This window comes from Budorcas taxicolor, chromosome 10 (genome assembly GCF_023091745.1).
Source record: "Budorcas taxicolor isolate Tak-1 chromosome 10, Takin1.1, whole genome shotgun sequence".
NCBI classification, from domain to species: Eukaryota; Metazoa; Chordata; class Mammalia; order Artiodactyla; family Bovidae; genus Budorcas; species Budorcas taxicolor.
Window position 1 is genome coordinate 17,096,511 of NC_068919.1, and position 17,142 is coordinate 17,113,652.

Genomic DNA, 17,142 nt, shown 5'->3' on the forward strand with positions numbered 1-17,142 from the left:
ATGGGAGGATCTGCTGACGGGACCAACCAGGGTTCTCCCCAAATGCCCCAATGCCTGCCTCCACCCCACACCCCGATTTCAGCTTTGGGCCATCTCCTCTCTGCATTCATCAGTTACTTTTTAATAAGTCTGGGAGGAAGCCCCTTGTTCTCCAAGGCTCTCCACCTGCCTCACTCACCTGGGCTTGGCCGACCCTGGCATTCACCTGCCCTCCAAGCCTTCTGGTCAGATGTCAGACCCTATTAGACCCCTGAGTAGTAATATCTCTGGCCAAGGAGCCATCTGCTTTTCATTGTGAGGACACCCTGGACCCTTTGCGTGGGTGCTCAAGGTGGAACTGGGGTTCTTTCTTGGGCTGGTTTCGCACTCTTGCCTTCCTGAGAAAAGAGTTATTGTCTTCCAGCCCCAGTTCTCCTTTGCTTCTGGACCACCTTTCTCCAGACCCATGCCCACTTTCCTTCACCCACCAGTTTCTCTGAGAAGGTCACCATCATGGCGCCCTGACCTGCCACCGAGTGAAGCTGCCTGTGACACCCAGCCGGCCTGGACAGGCTGTGTGAGATGATGGCCATCACAGCTGCACTGCTAGGCCCAGGCCAGGAGGACCCAGAACAGCAGAGCAGCTGAGCTGAGCCCTGCCGGCCAAGGGCACCTGTCGGGGCCAGGAGAGACGAGCTTCCCAGAATCCTTCAGAAGCAGCACAAAGGAGGGACCAGGCAAAGCACTCACTTGGAGTCTTGCTCAGACCTTGCTCTATGACCTGGGATACCTGGTAAATCTACCAGCCTCAAACGGGAGCGCAGCAGACACCTCCAGGGCAGCCACGCGGATGAAGCCCTGACACTTAGCAGGGGTGAGGGAATCTCAGAGGTTCCTTTTCAGCTCCAGCAGCGGACGATTCTGTGAAAACCAGGCAGGGAGTCAGGCTGCAGCACATCTCCTGAAAGATCCACAGGCTTCTGGTCGTCACTCAGCATGTGTCATGAGGCTGTCTTACAGAGGACTCTCTGACTCCATCCCCAAGCCCTTCCCCTGTGCAGCAGCTGGGGTGCTGGAAATGCCACCATCACAGAGCACGCCTGGGCCTTAAATGCCGCCCTCTTTAAGCATCTCTTTTTATTTTTCTAATTTAAATTTTTTAAAATTTATTTTTAATTGGGGGATAATGGAGGCTTTTACTTTTTAATAGGAGGCTTTACAATGTTGTGTTGGTTTCCGCCATACAACAACGTGCACCAGCCTTAAGTATACATATATCCCCTCCTTCTTGAACCTCCCTTCCACCCCTCACCCCATCAGTGGTTGGCACAAAGTACAGGGTTGAACTCCATGTGTTATACAGCAACTTCCCATTAGCTATCTACTTTACCTATGATAATACGTGTTTTCTGCAAGCCTCCGTCTGCATCTCTCTTCTTGCCCAGCAAATAGGTTCAGCAGCACCATTTTTCTAGATTCCATATATTTCCGTTACTATATGATATTTGTTTTCCTCTTTCTGACTTACTTCACCTTGTTTACCAGGCTCTAGGTTCATCCACCTCACTAGAACTGAATCAAATTCAGTTCTTTTTGTGGCTGAGTAATATTTCATTGTGTATGTGTGCCTCATTTTTATCTATTCATCTGTCGATGGACATTTAGGTTGCTTCCATGTCCTGCCTGTTGTCATTTGTGCTGCAGTGAACTCTGGGTTGCGTCTGTCTTTTTCAATCACAGTTTTCTCAAGGTACATAAGCATCTCTTTTTAAAAGAAAAAGTTTCCAGTTGAGCATCTTCTCTTATAAAAGGCAGCCCCACAGCATCTTGGTCCCTGGATGGGAAGAAGGCACAGACCTGAAAGCTAAGATGAGACGCAAAAAGGAACCAAGTTCGGAAGACAAACCTCACCAACTACCATAGGCATTGGCAGGTCAGCTTGGGGTGGCTACACACCCCATTTGGAACCTAGGAAGGATTTATCATCCTTGCAGAGGCAATTCTTGGCTGTTCACAAAGCACATCTTTAGGTGCTTTTCTCAAACCTCTCAACCTAGAGAGGTAGGTCTATTTAGACCCATGGCACAGACGAGGAAACTGAGGACCAGAGATACGGACTTTTCCAATGTCACCAGCGTATCAGTGGCAGACCTAGCGTCGACCCAGCTCTGGCTCCAAGCCTAGTGCTCTGCGCATTCCACTACCGCCTGAAGCACCAGGAACAGGCCATGGTGAGCAGCCCAACCCCACCAGTGCCACTGTATCCCGCTATGGGGAAAACTTCAGGGGGTTCAAAGCCTAGGCCAGCAACTATCTGGCTAAGTCACAGTAGTAGGATTCTAACAGGTCCAGGTAAAAGCCCTGATCCCTGGGAGAAGTCTTTGGTACCCAAAGTGAAGGAGCGAAGTTCCCTGTGGGTCAGGACAAAGGGAGGGCAGGCCAGGGCCCCAGAGAGCAGAACCCACCCCTAGCCCTGGAGCAAGCAGCAGAGCCGCTGGTGGGCAGGCCCCAGACCAGGATGGCAGGGGGCCCATCAAGCACTTTGACTGCAGGGGGAGGTCTGTGCAGGTCCCAGTAAGGAGCAGCATCAGAGCAGCTGCTGGCTGAGCATCAGCGGCTCCTATGGGTCACCCATGTTTTGGGGATGTCTTGGTCCCCAGAAGCCCCACAGCTCAGGGGTCCACACAGTCTTCCTAATGAGACAGGAGAATCGCTCCACTTCAGCTCAGAGGCCTTGCCAGTGAGGTCCAGGCGGGCAAGCCCATCACCAGGCAGTGGGCTTGGAGACGGGGCTGCTATGCTGCCGGTTGGAGGGTGTGTTCCCTCATGTGTGCAAATGCAAGGGGGGAGTGTCTGCAGGAGGGATGAGTGGAGAGAGTCCGGCTGTCTGTGGGAGCCCTGAGGTATGTCAAGAGTACAGGCCTGCGGCTGTTCCTGAAAGGCAGAAACGGTGTGTGCCTCGCTCACTCTGCCCCGTGTCTGTCACAGAGCACCATCACCCGGCTGTGCAGCCCTAGGCAAGATGCCTAACCTCTCTGTGCTTCAGATGCCTCTTCTGTAAAATGGAGCTGGTGCCAGGCTGCAGGAAGGACTTAGCATGACAGTGAAAGGGCCTGGTACGCTCCCTGTGTTGGCATCCTTTGTGCACCCCTCCCCCCCCGCCCCAGCCCAGAGCATCTGAGCTCCTCCTGGTTCACCAGTTGTTGGGAGAAGGAACTTCTGATCCTAGAAACTGGAACCACCCTCCAAAGAGAAGGTGAAAGGAGTGGAAAAGGTGACGCCTGGGGAATGTTGTTTACAGAGCACACTTCACGAAAGTCATCGTTGTTTTCTCTGAGAAGCCGTTTTCTAAAGGGCCCTTGAAATACCTTACCAAGAAATACTCCAAGAACAATCCCTGTGACTCGCTTGGAGGGCTGCTTCAGACAAGGAGACTCACAAACCTCATTCATCCAGATTCAGAGGTGAAGGTGGGTCCAAGGCCAAGGACGAGGCCGGCTCCCTTCCCAGAGCTTGGCTTTAAAGCACAGGGTTTGAGACACCAAGGCATCTGTTTGTGAATGAATTGTATTTTGTTGGTGTAAGAAATGTGCCACACTCAGTCACACACACACGCACACAAAACAAACTAAGCCCAAAGCACAGTGCTTAGCGTATGCCAAGTCTCCATAACTGGCAGCTGTAGGTATTTGATTATGACTTATGTATTATAAATATTCTTCATGTGTTGATACTGCTGCTTAGTTGCTTCACTTGCGTTTGTGCGACCCTGTGAACTGCAGCTAGACAGGCTCCTCCAACCATGGGATTCTCTAGGCAAGAGTACTAGAGTGGGTTGCCATGCCCTCCTCCAGGGAATCTTTCCTACCCAGGGATTGAACCCAGGTCTCCAGCATTGGCAAGCAGATTTTTTACCACTGAGCCACCAGGGAAGCCCATATGTGTGTAAATGCATAGATGTAAGTAGTATATTTATTTTAATAATAATATTATCATGCAGTAAAAAAAAAAAGAAAAAGAAAGAAAGATGCTACCTGGAAGAGTAGGAGAAGCAATCAGGTCCAAGTTCATCAGTTGGGAGGCGCTTGGAGGGGAACTTTGGCACAGCCAGACCTGCCAAAGCTATGCAGAAATTCAAGGACAAGTCTAGAATAAGCTCCTACCTCCTGACTTCCAGGGGCCTATCTGTCACACTCTAGCCCTGCCCACCCCCACTGTGGGGACAGAGCCCTCTGGGGTGTGGGGGCTCAGAAGGACCAGTACCCCCATACTCTGACCTATGCTGTCTCTGAGCTGGCGGCCACTAGCGGTCTCACCAATACCTATCCTGGCTCAGGGTAGGAGACCTGAGAGCTCTGGGAGCCAGGAGACCCCAGGATCACATCAGCTGCCCACCCACCCATCCTGCAGAGAGGGACCCTGAGACCACCTGCCAGAACCAGCAGAATACTCTGGGAATTCTCCCTTCCCTACTCACTTACATGTGGGGGCCACGACTTACCTATGGCCTTGGCCTCCAACTTGGAAGAGAGAGCAGCCCACAGGGCCCTGTGAATCTGGGAGGTCACAGGTCCCAAGTGACCCCCACCCACCCATCGAGGGACGTGGTGGCTGTTTTCCCGGAAGAGGTCTGGTTCCAGAACTCACTCTCCCCTGCTGAATGCTGTCATGTGGGAATAAGAAAGAGCTTTAAAGTTCCAGAGCCAGTTTTGCTTTTCTCTTGGGCCCCAGGGGTTAGGGAAAGTGTAGAGAGACGTTTAAAATCCATTCATTTAATTTGCCAGGGATTCCCTGGTAGCTCAGCTGGTAAAGAATCTGCCTGCAATGCAGGAGACCTTGGTTCGATCCCTGGGTCGGGAAGAATTGCTAGAGAAGGGATAGGCTACTCACTGCAGTATCCTGGCCAGGAGAATGCCATGGTCTGTACAGCCCATGGTGTCACAAAGAGTGGGCCACAACTGAGTGACTTCATTTTATTTGCATATTTAGCAGGGTGCCAACAGAATCAGAGGCACCAGGGTTTGAAACAAGGCAGCCACTTACTAGCTCCTTGCGCTTGGGAGGTTCTTTGAGTTGTCTGAGCCTCAGCTGCTTCCTCTGTGAAATGGGGTAATAAGGCACTGCCTCTGGGAGCTGCTGGTAGAGGTGAGTGAGGCCAGACTCATAAAGAATCACTCAGCACAGATGTCAACAGCACTGTTATGGGGGAAGCGGGCCACAGCTGTAACTACTTGCCTGTAAAAGCCTGAAAGAATCTTCACCAAAATTTAAGCGGAGGTAGGGGTGGTGAGGTGGAGCGGAGAATGGACTGGGTGCGGCAGGGGAGGTTATCACTGAGGGGCAGGATTTCAGCGACTCCTCTTCTTTCTTTACTTTTCTTCTGGCTTATCCGAGTTTTCCAAATACTCCACAATGTTTCCTGAATTCATTGTCATTCGAAAATAATAGAGTGAAAAATGAACCTGCTCCCCGCTGTGATGCGTGGCCGCCTCCATGCTAGGGATGGGGGAGGGAGTGCGGTGTAGGGAGGGAGCCCCAGGCAGCGGCTGGGCGAGGTCCCCCCCTCCCCTGGCAGAAAGGACTCCCCCCCACCCCGGCGGGCCGGCCCCACGCTCCTGCTCGCTTGGGTTGCGCCTGGCTCAGACAATGCGAACACACAATCATTCATTATAACTCAATTACAGTGATTAAAGCTGGTGGCATGCAGAGGCAGGAGGGAGTGTTGCCAACAGAATTTACACTCCGTGTCATCAGCGAGAGATAACAGCAGCTGACGCGGCCGCTCGCCTCCCCTGCCATCTGCTCGGCGCGGGGGCCGCCCGAGGGGCGAGGTGCTGCGGGCGGACCACGCGGCGGGGCGGCGCAGAACTGCTGACTCGGGCTGCCTCCAGGCTGGGGCCGCGACGGCACCGCGATCGCTGGGGAAGCGGGCCCTCCCCGTAGGGAGCGCGGCCCAGAAAGCCAACATCTGAAATGCGGAATGTGGGGAGGCGACGGTACCGGCTCTTCTGGGTTTGTGCCAGCCCATGGCGGAGGGTGAGACTGGACCATCTCGGATTTGCCCCCATGCCCCTGATGAGGAAACTGAGGCCCAGACCCATGAGAGATGACACACAGGAAGCCAGACCTCACCTGTTTCGCTCTCCTAGGAACTGTGCCGAGAGGAAAGTTGGGCCCCTAGCCCTCGGGACTCTGGGGAGGGGGAGAGGCCAGACTTAGGCTTGAGATCTGAAATGGCCAAAGGTGGTGACAGAAGGGGCCCCAGGGGCAATGCAGGGGACACCAGCCACAGGGCGGGGACACTGGGGACGGGAGGTGGGGCAGTGAAATGGCCATCGGTCAGCAGGCAGCGGATCAGACAGTGGTGGGCTCTGGGCAGGGGGACTCAGAGGGACTAGGAGGATGAGACAGGCCATGCCTGGGCAAGTGTCACTGTGAGGCGGAGGGGGGCACAGGACAGGGCTGCCTTTTTAGGGGCAGCAGTGTCGCCCCAGAACACCAGGCCTCCAGGTCTGGCAGCACCAGGAAACAGGAACCTGTCTATCGGACCTGCAGATGAGTGAGTCCCCTATCGGGAGAAGTCTCCATTCTGAGCCCCTGTGGAGCAGGGGTGGGGTGGGGGAAAGAGAGCTCAGGGCTCCCATGTCCTGGTTATTCTCTTACTTGTTCCGCACGTTTTTCCAGCTATGCCAAGCTCTAAGGCCATAGTCACCAGGGGTAGCGCAATACCGCAGCTAGAGCTCATGCCCAAATCCCACCACAAGTCTCGTTTGCTAAACTGTCAGCAGCTCCTTGGGGGCTTCCCAGGTGTCTCAGTGGTAAGGAACCTGCCTGCCTTGCAGGGGACACAGGAGACAGCAGGTTTGATCCCTGGGTTGGGAAGATCCCCTGGAAGAGGGCATGGCAACCCACGCCAGTATTCTTGCCTGGAAGATTCCATGGACAGAGGAGCCTGGTGGGCTACAGTCCATGGGGTTGCGAGGAGTCAGACACGACTGACTGAGCGTTCACATACGCATACACGGTTGTTCCTTGGTTCCTCCAGGATACATCTAACACCCCCCCAGGTGTTCTCCCTTGAGCCTCATCTTTCCCCATTGCCCCAGGGCCTTTGTACATGCTGTTCCACAGCTCTACCCCTTCCTTTGGCCTTCCTCATCCCACTGGTCCCTCAGAGCCCAGCATAGGCCTCCCAACCTCCAGGAAGCCATCCTGACCTTGGAGCCAGCTGGGTGCCCCTCCTCTGGATTCTCATCCCACCCCCAGCCCCATGCTAGTCCCCTTGGAGCTCTGACCACAGAATGTTGGGGTCACCTGGGGACAGGTCTGTTTCCCACCTGCAATCCCGGTGGCAACTGGTGAGCAATGGCTGGGTCCTGTGCATTTCTGGAGTCTCAGGGCTGACTGGATAGAAGCTGGAATGTGGATGGGGGGCCCAAACAGGAGCTGACGCAGTGGCTGCCTCACAAAGACTGGCTCAGGAGAACACACAACCAAGCCCACAGGCTGGGACAGAGGCCACTGTGAGAGTGAAGAGGGAGAGAGGGGAGTTGAAGGGGTAGGAACCCCGCTTCTGCCAGTCCAGACCTCTCCCGCAGCCATGAAGGCCGCTCAGTCCGTGTCTGACAAGCCCGCTCTGTGCTGCCTCTCTGGCTCCCAGGCAGGTCGGACAGGGCAGGGCTGATGGCCCAGGGTGAGGCTCAGAGCTGCTGACTGCTGAGGCCAGAGACAGCGAAGATGGGGCTGCCGCCTTCCCTCTCCACATCCTACGTCAGGCCGCCTCGACCCTGGGCGGTCCGGGGAGCCCTGGCGACATGGCACAAGAGCGAGGTCCAGGCGGGACCACATCACCCTGCCCGGAAAGCAGTCCCTGGAATTCCCCAAGTAGAACCAAAAGGAGAAGCTGAGGAGAGGTACTGGAGGTGGGGGACGTGGTTGGGGAGCCTGCGATGCAAAAGACACGCAGAGTCAAGAAACCTAGGTTTTAGGTTTCAGTCTTGACTCCGGCTGCATGAGGTCAATCATTCGTTCATTCTGCAAACCAAGAGAGTCCGATGTTCTGTGGAGCTTCCATTCCAAGTCACCTGTGCTCTCGGGGCCTCAGTTTCTCCATCTGTCATGTGAGTCATGGACTTGATCTGGTTGGGGGAGGATTCTTTTTACGGAAGGTGAAGACGCATTGGAAATCATTGCCAACGATAGGCAATCTCCTGGCATAAACCATAATGAAAAAGAATATAAAGAAAGAATGTATATATGTGTATAATTGAGTCACTTTGCTGTATAGCAGAAATCAGCACAACATTGTAAGTCAGCTATACTTCAATTAAAAGAAAAAGAAAAGCATTGCCCACAGAGCAAGAAAGTTTTTCCCTTTCTAATTCTCTAGGATGCTGATGAGTTCTTAGCACCTCTCAAACGCTGCCCCATTTCCCTTTCCATAACAAAAAGGGAGTCAGGAGGACTAGAAGAAAGGTGTGGTTAGATTTGCTGACGTTACATTTAGTAGTATGGAGACCTTTTTTAAAAGATGAGTGATACCCATTTGCTGCTGCTGCTGCTGCTGCTGCTGCTGCTAAGTCACTTCAGTTGTGTCCAACTCTGTGCGACCTCATAGACGGCAGCCTACCAGGCTCCGCCGTCCCTGGGATTCTCCAAGGAAGAACACTGGAGTGGGTTGCCATTCCCTCCTCCAATGCATGAAAGTGAAAAGTGAAAGGGAAGTAGCTCAGTCATGTCCGACTCTTGGCGACCCCATGGACTGCAGCCTACCAGGCTCCTCCGTCCCATTTAGGAGAATGATATAAAGCTTCCCTCTTAAATGCTTATATTTAAGCTTTAAAAGTGAATTTATTTAAAGAATAACTACGAAGTAACTCCTTGCCTGGTGGATTTTAGTAAACCAGGGCACCAATCACCAGATGCTAATTTACAAATGACTGCAATTCCTTCATCCTTGGGTTCAGAGGGTGCTGCGTCAGCAGGGTAGCTCTGCCCATGTTGGGGGCAGGGCTCAGAGGCCTGACAGCTGTAGGTCCTGGAACTGGGCCAGTAGGGTCAGAGGCAGGCACTACACCCTGATAAAAGTGAGCCAACTGGTAACGTCGGTCCTCGGGGCTTCCCAGGGACTAGGGAGTATGTCCCCAAACAAGCTGAAATGCGAATAACTCTCATTGGCACACTGATCTACCTCATGCACGCGCAGCACTTGGCGCTGGTTTCCAAGTAGAGTTCTGCAGAGAGGGCCGCCTCTCTGTACAGTGCTCTCCAAGGTGACTCGGGCCTGTGGGCTCCCTCTCTTCCTCCTTCCTCCCTCATACTTTGTGCCTGCCCTCCTATAGCCCCCTCATGGGAGATACTGAGGGTCCTCCAGGCAAGGGTCCCCAACCTCCAGGACCTAATGCTGGCTCATCTGAGATGGAGCTGATGTAATAGAAATAAAGTGCACAATAAAAGTAATGTGCTTGGATCATCCTGAAACCACCACCACCCCACGTTGGGGAAAACTTGTCCCTGGTGCCAAAAAGGTTGGGGACCATTGCTCCAAAGAGTAGCCTCCAGCCCCAGCATAAAGGATCCGTAAAACCTTTAGCCATCCAGGAGTAAACTAGCTCATCACTACAGAGGGACAGGCCACTCAAGGACCAGTGTGTCTAAAACGCCTTTCTTTCTCTCAACCCACAACTCCTGTTCATCCTTAAAAACTTGGGACAAATGTGATCTCCCTTATGGATGTCCCGTTCTGACCCTCTTAGAGCTGCCTGATCCTCCTCACCCCCATAATATGCTGTCCATAGTGCTTATTAATAACGTGGTTTTATAACTGCTCTAATTGTTCAAGTTTGGTTTCCCTACTGATGAGTACACTGCTTGAGGCATGAACAATTCATCTTTATACTCCATGTCAGTCCCCAGCCTCTGGCACTGGCTACGCGCTGTCTATGTATCTATTGAATCAGTGGGTGGGTGGATTGGCTTGGCTTAAAATTCCGAGCTAGTTTTCAGTTTCCATTCACTCTACTTCTCTATTTAAGGAGAGGGAACTTTTTGTTGAAATCATGGTTCCTTCAGGCATTCAGTAACTATTTACGAAGCACCTATCATGGGACAGGTACTCTGTTAGGAGCCAGGAGTACAGAGCAAACCAAATTTGATCTGTGCCCTCGGAAAGTTCACAGTCAGGTTAGAGAATGAGGCAAGCAACACTTGGAGTACAAGAGAAGGAGTTCAACATCCTAATTACTTAGATGTGAACCACTCAGAATTTAATCTACTTTGAAAGGAAATTCAGGTAGAAGATCAGTGAGGTTAAGTAAAAACCTACAACCCTGAATTTGAAGTATCAGTAGACAGGGAACCATATCAATATCTTGTAATAACCTATATTAGAAAAGAATCTGAGAAAAAATATAGAAGACATATATATATATATATATCAGTTCAGTTCAGTTCACTCAGTCATGTCTGACTCTTTGTGATCCCATGGACTGCATCACACCAGGCCTCCCTGTCCATCACCAACTCCTGGAATTTACTCAAACTCATGTCCATAGTCAGTGATGCCATCCAACCGTCTCATCCTCTGTCACCCCCTTCTTCTCCCACCTTCAATCTTTCCCAGCCTCAAGGTCTTTTCAAATGAGTCAGTTCTTCGTATCAGATGGCCAAAGTATTGGAGTTTCAGCTTCAACATTAGTCCTTCCAATGAGCGCCCAGGACTGATCTCCTTTAGGATGGACTGGTTGGATCTCCTTGCAGTCCAAGGGACTCTCAAGAGTCTTCTCCAACACCACAGTTCAAAAGCATCAATTCTTTGGTGCTCAGCTTTCTTTATAGTCCAACTGTCATGTCCATACATGACTACTGGAAAAACCATAGCCTTGACTAGAGAGACCTTTGTTGGCAAAGTAATGTCTCTGCTTTTTAATATGCTGTCTAGGTTGGTCATAACTTTCCTTCCAAGGAGTAAGTGTCTTTTAATTTCATGGTTGCAATCACTTTTTTGGACCCCCCCCCCCCAAAAAAAAGTCAGCCACTGTTTCCCCATCTACTTACCATGAAGTGATGGGACCAGATGCCATGATCTTAGTTTTCTGAATGTTGAGCTTTAAGACAACTTCTTCACTCTGCTCTTTCACTTTCATCAAGAGGCTCTTTAGTTCTTTGCTTTCTGCAATAAGGATGGTGTCATCTGCATATCTGATGTTGATATTTCTCCTGGCAATCTTAATTCCAGCTTGTGCTTCATCCATCCCAGCGTTTCTCATGATGTACTCTGCATATGAGGTAAATAAGCAGTGTGACAATATATAGCCTTCACACTCCTTTTCCTATTTGGAACCAGTCTGTTGTTCCATGTCCAGTTCTAACTGTTGCTTTGTGACCTGCATACAGATTTCTCAAGAGGCAGGTCAGGTGTTCGTTTCCAAGGCAAACCATTCAATATCATGGTAATCCAAGTCTATGTCCCAAGCAGTAGTGCTGAAGATGCTGAAGTTGAACATTTCTAGGAAGACCTACAAGACCTTCTAGAACTAACACCCCAAAAAGATGTTCTTTTCATTTTAGGGGACTGGAATGCAAAAGTAGGAAGTCAAGAAACACCTGGAGTAACAGGCAAATTTGGCCTTGGAGTACAGTGAATCATGGCAAAGGCTAATAGAGTTTTGCCAAGAGAATGCATTGGTCATAGCAAACACCCTCTTCCAACAACACAAGAGAAGACTCTACACATGAACATCACCAGACGGTCAACACCGAAATCAGATTGACTATATTCTTTGCAGCCAAAAGTGAAGAAGCTCTATATAGTCAGCAAAAACAAGACCAGGAGCTGATGGCGGCTCCTCATGACCTCCTTATTGCCAAATTCAGACTTAAATCGAAGAAAGTAGGGAAAACCACCAGACCATTCAGGTATGACCTAAATCAAATCCCTTATGATTATACAGTGGAAGTGAGAAGTAGATTTAAGGGACTAGATCTGATATATTGTCTGATGAACTATGGATGGCGGTTCATGACATTGTACAGGAGACAGGGATCAAGACCATCCCCAAGAAAAAGAAATGCAAAAAAGCAAACTGGCTGTCTGAGAAAGCCTTACAAATAGCTGTGGAAAAAAGAGATGCAAAGAGCAAAGAAGAAGAGGAAAGATATACCCATTTGAATGCAGAGTTCCAAAGAATAGCGAGGAGATATAAGAAAGTCTTCCTGTGTGATCAGTGCAAAGAAATAGAGGAAAACAATAGAATGGGAAAGACCAGAGATCTCTTCAAGAAAATTAGAGATACCAAGGGAACATTCCATGCAAAGATGGGCTCAATAAAGGACAGAAATGGTATGGACCTAACAGAAGCAGAAGATACTAAGAAGAGATGGCAAGAATATACAGAAGAACTGTACAAAAAAGATCTTCACGACCCAGATAATCACCATGGTGTGATCACTCACCTAGAGCCAGACATCCTGGAATGTGAAGTCAAGTGGGCCTTAGGTAGAAGCATCACTATGAACAAAGCTATTGGAGGTGATGAAATATATGTGTGTGTATATATATATATATATATAATGTATGTACATAGCTGAGTCATTTTGCTATACACTTGAATGGTACAACATTGTAAATTAACTATACTTGAAAAGCTATCAGTAGGTTTCACGATGTACTTTATCTTTAACAAATATACAAACACACACGTATCCTATCTCTGCTACTGGAAAGAGCTAACTACAGCGACCAATCCATTAGCATCAAGCTCACTCCCAGATTATGGCTTCTAAATACTATTCCCACTAAAAGGAACTAGGGCTTCTTGAAGAAATGGCTGGCTCCAGATTTCAGATAGAAAATGTGCAAGATGAGAATGCTGTGCCAGAAAGCAATGAAGCTATCAAAGACTACCACAGGCGCATCAAAAAGACTCAGAAGGCATCTTCAAGAAGTTGTCTAAAATAGGATGATTTGAGAAGCAATGAGGATAGCTCAGTTGATAATGAATCTGCCTGCAATGAAGGAGACCCCGTTTGGATTCCTGGGTCAAGGAGATCCACTGGAGAAGGGATAGACTACCCACTCCAATATTCTTGGACTTCCCTTGTGGCTCAGCTAGTAAAGAATCTGCCTACAATGTGAGAGACCTACATTTGATCCCTGGGTCGGGAAGATCCCCTGGAGAAGGGAAAGGCTACCCACTCCAGTATTCTGGCCTGAAGAATTCCATGGACTATATAGTCCATGGGGTTGCAAAGAGTCAGACATGAGTGAGCAACTTTCACTTTCAAGGGTAACTCCACTTGACAGAAATGTATCAACTATATACAAATCCACAAGTTAAAAGTGATATTTTAAAAGAAGAAAATCTTTGACAATACTAAGAAACTAGCGTATTACTTTGAAAACTGAAAAATAAAGTAAAATAAGTAGGCATTTATCTTGCATTTAAACTCTACCTCAAGATGACCAAATGGTTCATGAGGGGTGGTTTCTTTTTATAGCAGTATCCAAGCAAATAGACGAAGGGATAATAAAATACCAAGTTTTGTACCCCCTAATGAATTCATGCATCTAGACATGATCATCCATGACTGCTATCATACAGAAAGAGAAACATCTAGATACTACGTGCCTCCTAATGGGTCAATGAGATATTCTTGTTGTTTCTCGGCACCCCCACCTCCCAGTGAAATCTGGATCTAATCAGGCTCCGAGACCTAACTACAATTTAGTGATCAGCACAATTCGGACTACGAGAAGCTTTGGGGACAAATAATTTTGTTTCTTCAATACATTAACGTGTGTATGTATGTGTAGGTATGTCAGAGAGAGAGAGAGAGAGAGAGAGAGACACTGAAATATGAAGAAGGAACTTATAAGGCATATCAATTATAATCACTTTGTATGGACTTTATTTGGGATCCTAATTCATATATACAATGTTTTTTAAAAAAATCATGAGACAATTGAGGAAATTCAAATGCAGAGTGGGCATTTGAAGACATTGAATATTACTGTTAATTTTTGGGGTGGCTTAGTGGTATGAATATCACAGCTATATTTTTAAAATAGATTTTACTTTTTGGAGATATTGAAATGTTTACTAGTTAAATGACGAAATGTCTGGGATTTGTTGCATAAGATTCCAGTGGTCATGTATAAATAGAAGGGGTGTAGGGATAAAACAAGGTTAACCCTGAGCTGATAACTGTTGATGCTGGATGATAAGTATATGGAGATTCATGATATTGTTTTCTCTACTTTTGTATGTTTGGCATGTTTCATAATAAAAAGCCAAATGGATTCAGTCCATGATGTCTCTGCATGAGATAGTTGCCCATGCAATCTACAGAATCATTAGAATCACAAAATATCTAGGCTGGAGAAGATCCAGGGATTGCTCACCCAGCCTTCAAGCATGACTCCATAAATAAGACCAAGATCTGGAGAGGTCTGGTGACATAGCCAAGGTGACATGGTGAGCTTGGGGCTGTGATCCTCTGCCTCTGGGCATGTGCACCCATCCCCCTACTCCACACCCAAATTTCCCCTCTTAGTCGCCAGAAACCATGGTGCAAGTCCTGATTTTCCTGGCTTGCTTTCTTTAGTCTTCAATTATGAAATATTTCAAACATATAGAAGATATTCAGTTCAGTTCAGTTCAGTCGCTCAGTCGTGTCTGACTCTTTGCGACCCCATGAATCGCAGCACGCCAGGCCTCCCTGTCCATCACCAACTCCTGGAGTTCACCCAAACTCATGTGCATCGAGTCGGTGATGCCATCCAGCCATCTCATCCTCTGTCATCCCCTTCTCCTCCTGCCCCCAATCCCTCCCAGCATCAGAGTCTTTTCCAATTGATACTACTAAAACTACCACATGGATTTTTAAACATTGCTACGTACCAGTTGTGGTAAGCAGGGGACACTTTTTGCTGTGGTGCAAGGTCTTCTCATTGCGGTGGCTTCTCCTGTTGTGGAGCACAGGACCTAGGATACGTGGCTTCCGGAGCTACAGATCCTGGTCTCTACAGCACCGGCTCAGGAGTTGTGATGCATGGGCTTAGTTGCTTGTGGAATCTTCCTGGACCAGGGCTCAAATTCACATCTCCTGCACTGGTAGGTGGATTCTTATCTACTGCACCACCAGAGAAGCCCAACTACACAGATTTTTTAAATGTGAATATTTTGAGATGTTCTTCGGATTTTTTTTTAAAGGTAACAGAATGGGATGATGGATAGAGCCAAACTCCCACCTTCCTCTCCCTTCCTTCCCTCCTCACAGATACCAACATCCTGGTGGCAGGCTGTGTTCTTTCCACTTGCATTTTTATAGCTTGATGTGTATACTCAAATTTAGAATTGTTTTGTGTGGATTTATATTTGACATAAATAGTATCATATCATATATTTCCTTTTGCAACTTGCTCTTTTCACACAACATTGTGTTTTTGAAATTTATCCAAGTTGATGCATGCAGACCTAGCTCATACATTTTAAAGCCTCCATACAATTTCTTTATATAAAAATGTATAGATTTTTCTTTATTCATTCCTCCAATAATGCACTATTGCATTACTGGTTATTTACAGTTATTTTTGCTGCTTCGAACCATGGGGCAATGAAAAAATCTCTGCATGTATCTCTTTGCGTAAGAGCTTCTCCAGCATGTGTACTTGGAAGCAGAATTATCAGGTCATAGGGTTGTGTTGTTTCTACTTGGCTGTTGCCAAATGCTCTACGAAGTGGGTGACCCAGTTATGCTCTCCCACAAACAGTGTCTGACCATACTAGTCATCCCTCATCCTCATGGAAGCTGCATGTTATTAAACACAAAACTTGCCAATCCAATGGGAATGAGTTGTTCTCTTTTGCTTTAGCTTTTGGATTTGCATTTCCCTGACGACTAGTGAGGATGGGGCATTTTCGCCTGTTTCCTGGCCATTTGTGCTTCTCCTGTGAATCACCTGTGTTCTTCCCATTTTTCTGGGTTGTTTACTTCTATGTGCCAATTTGGAAGAATTCTTTACGTATTCCAGTTTCTATTTCTGTGTCAGCTATAGGTGTCACATTTGTATTTTTTCATGCTTTATAAGTTTATGGCATCTTTTGTGGTACAGGTGTTTTAAATTTTAATACAGTCCAACGGACCTCTAATTTTTTCATTATAGCTCTCAATTCCTGTATCTTGTTCAATGATCCTTTCCCTACTCAGATTTCTAAAAGCTTAAGTTTAATCCCGCTGCAATTTCTTTCTGTACGCTGAGTAAGGCCGAGGTCCATTTCCCCTCCATAAAGATGGTCTGTTGTGGTCTATTGTCCCAGAACTGTTTGCTAAAAGTGCTTTTCTTCAGTGATACATAATGGCACCTAGGTCATAGTCACATTTCATCTCTATGGAGACTGATTTATAGACTCTGTTTTGTTCCATTGGTCCATTTGTCTACATGTGCACCAAGAGCATATTTGCCTGCTGACTGTAGCCTTAAGTCCCTAATAAGTCTTGCTATCTGGAGGACAAGCTCTCCTTTCTTTTTCCTCTTCAAAATTATAGTCGCTATTTTGAGTCCTTTATTCTTCAGATAAATATTAGTATTAGCTTTTCAAATTACATAGAAATCATTCTCTTTGGGTTTTGTTTGATATTGCATTGTAAATTGATTGCTGGGAAAGAGAGCTTTAAAAATGATGCTGAATTTTCTTATCAATGAATATGGTATAGTTTATGAGCTGCACAGGTCTTTTAAAAAAGACCTGTAACATTGAATGTTTTTCTTCAAAAAGGTCTTGTGTAGTTATACTTAGTTTTACTCATAGGTCATATTTGTTGCTATTTGTAAAAGCATTTTTATTTCTTTACATTACGCTTTGAAATTGGTTATTGCTTATGAATAGGAATGCTATTGATTAATGAATATTGACTTCAGATCTAGCAACATAGTTAAACTCTCTTGTTTTAACTGTATATTTTCTACGTATATAGTCATACTATCCATAAATAATCATAGTTGTTTCTTTCATTTCAATCATTGCATTCATTTTTTTTTGTTGTTCTATTTTGTCCAATTGCGTTGAGTAGAGCCTCCAGCCCAATGTTGAATAGAAATAGTAATAAGAACATTCTTGTTATGTTGCTGACTTTGAAATCATGCTTCTAAAACTTAATTTT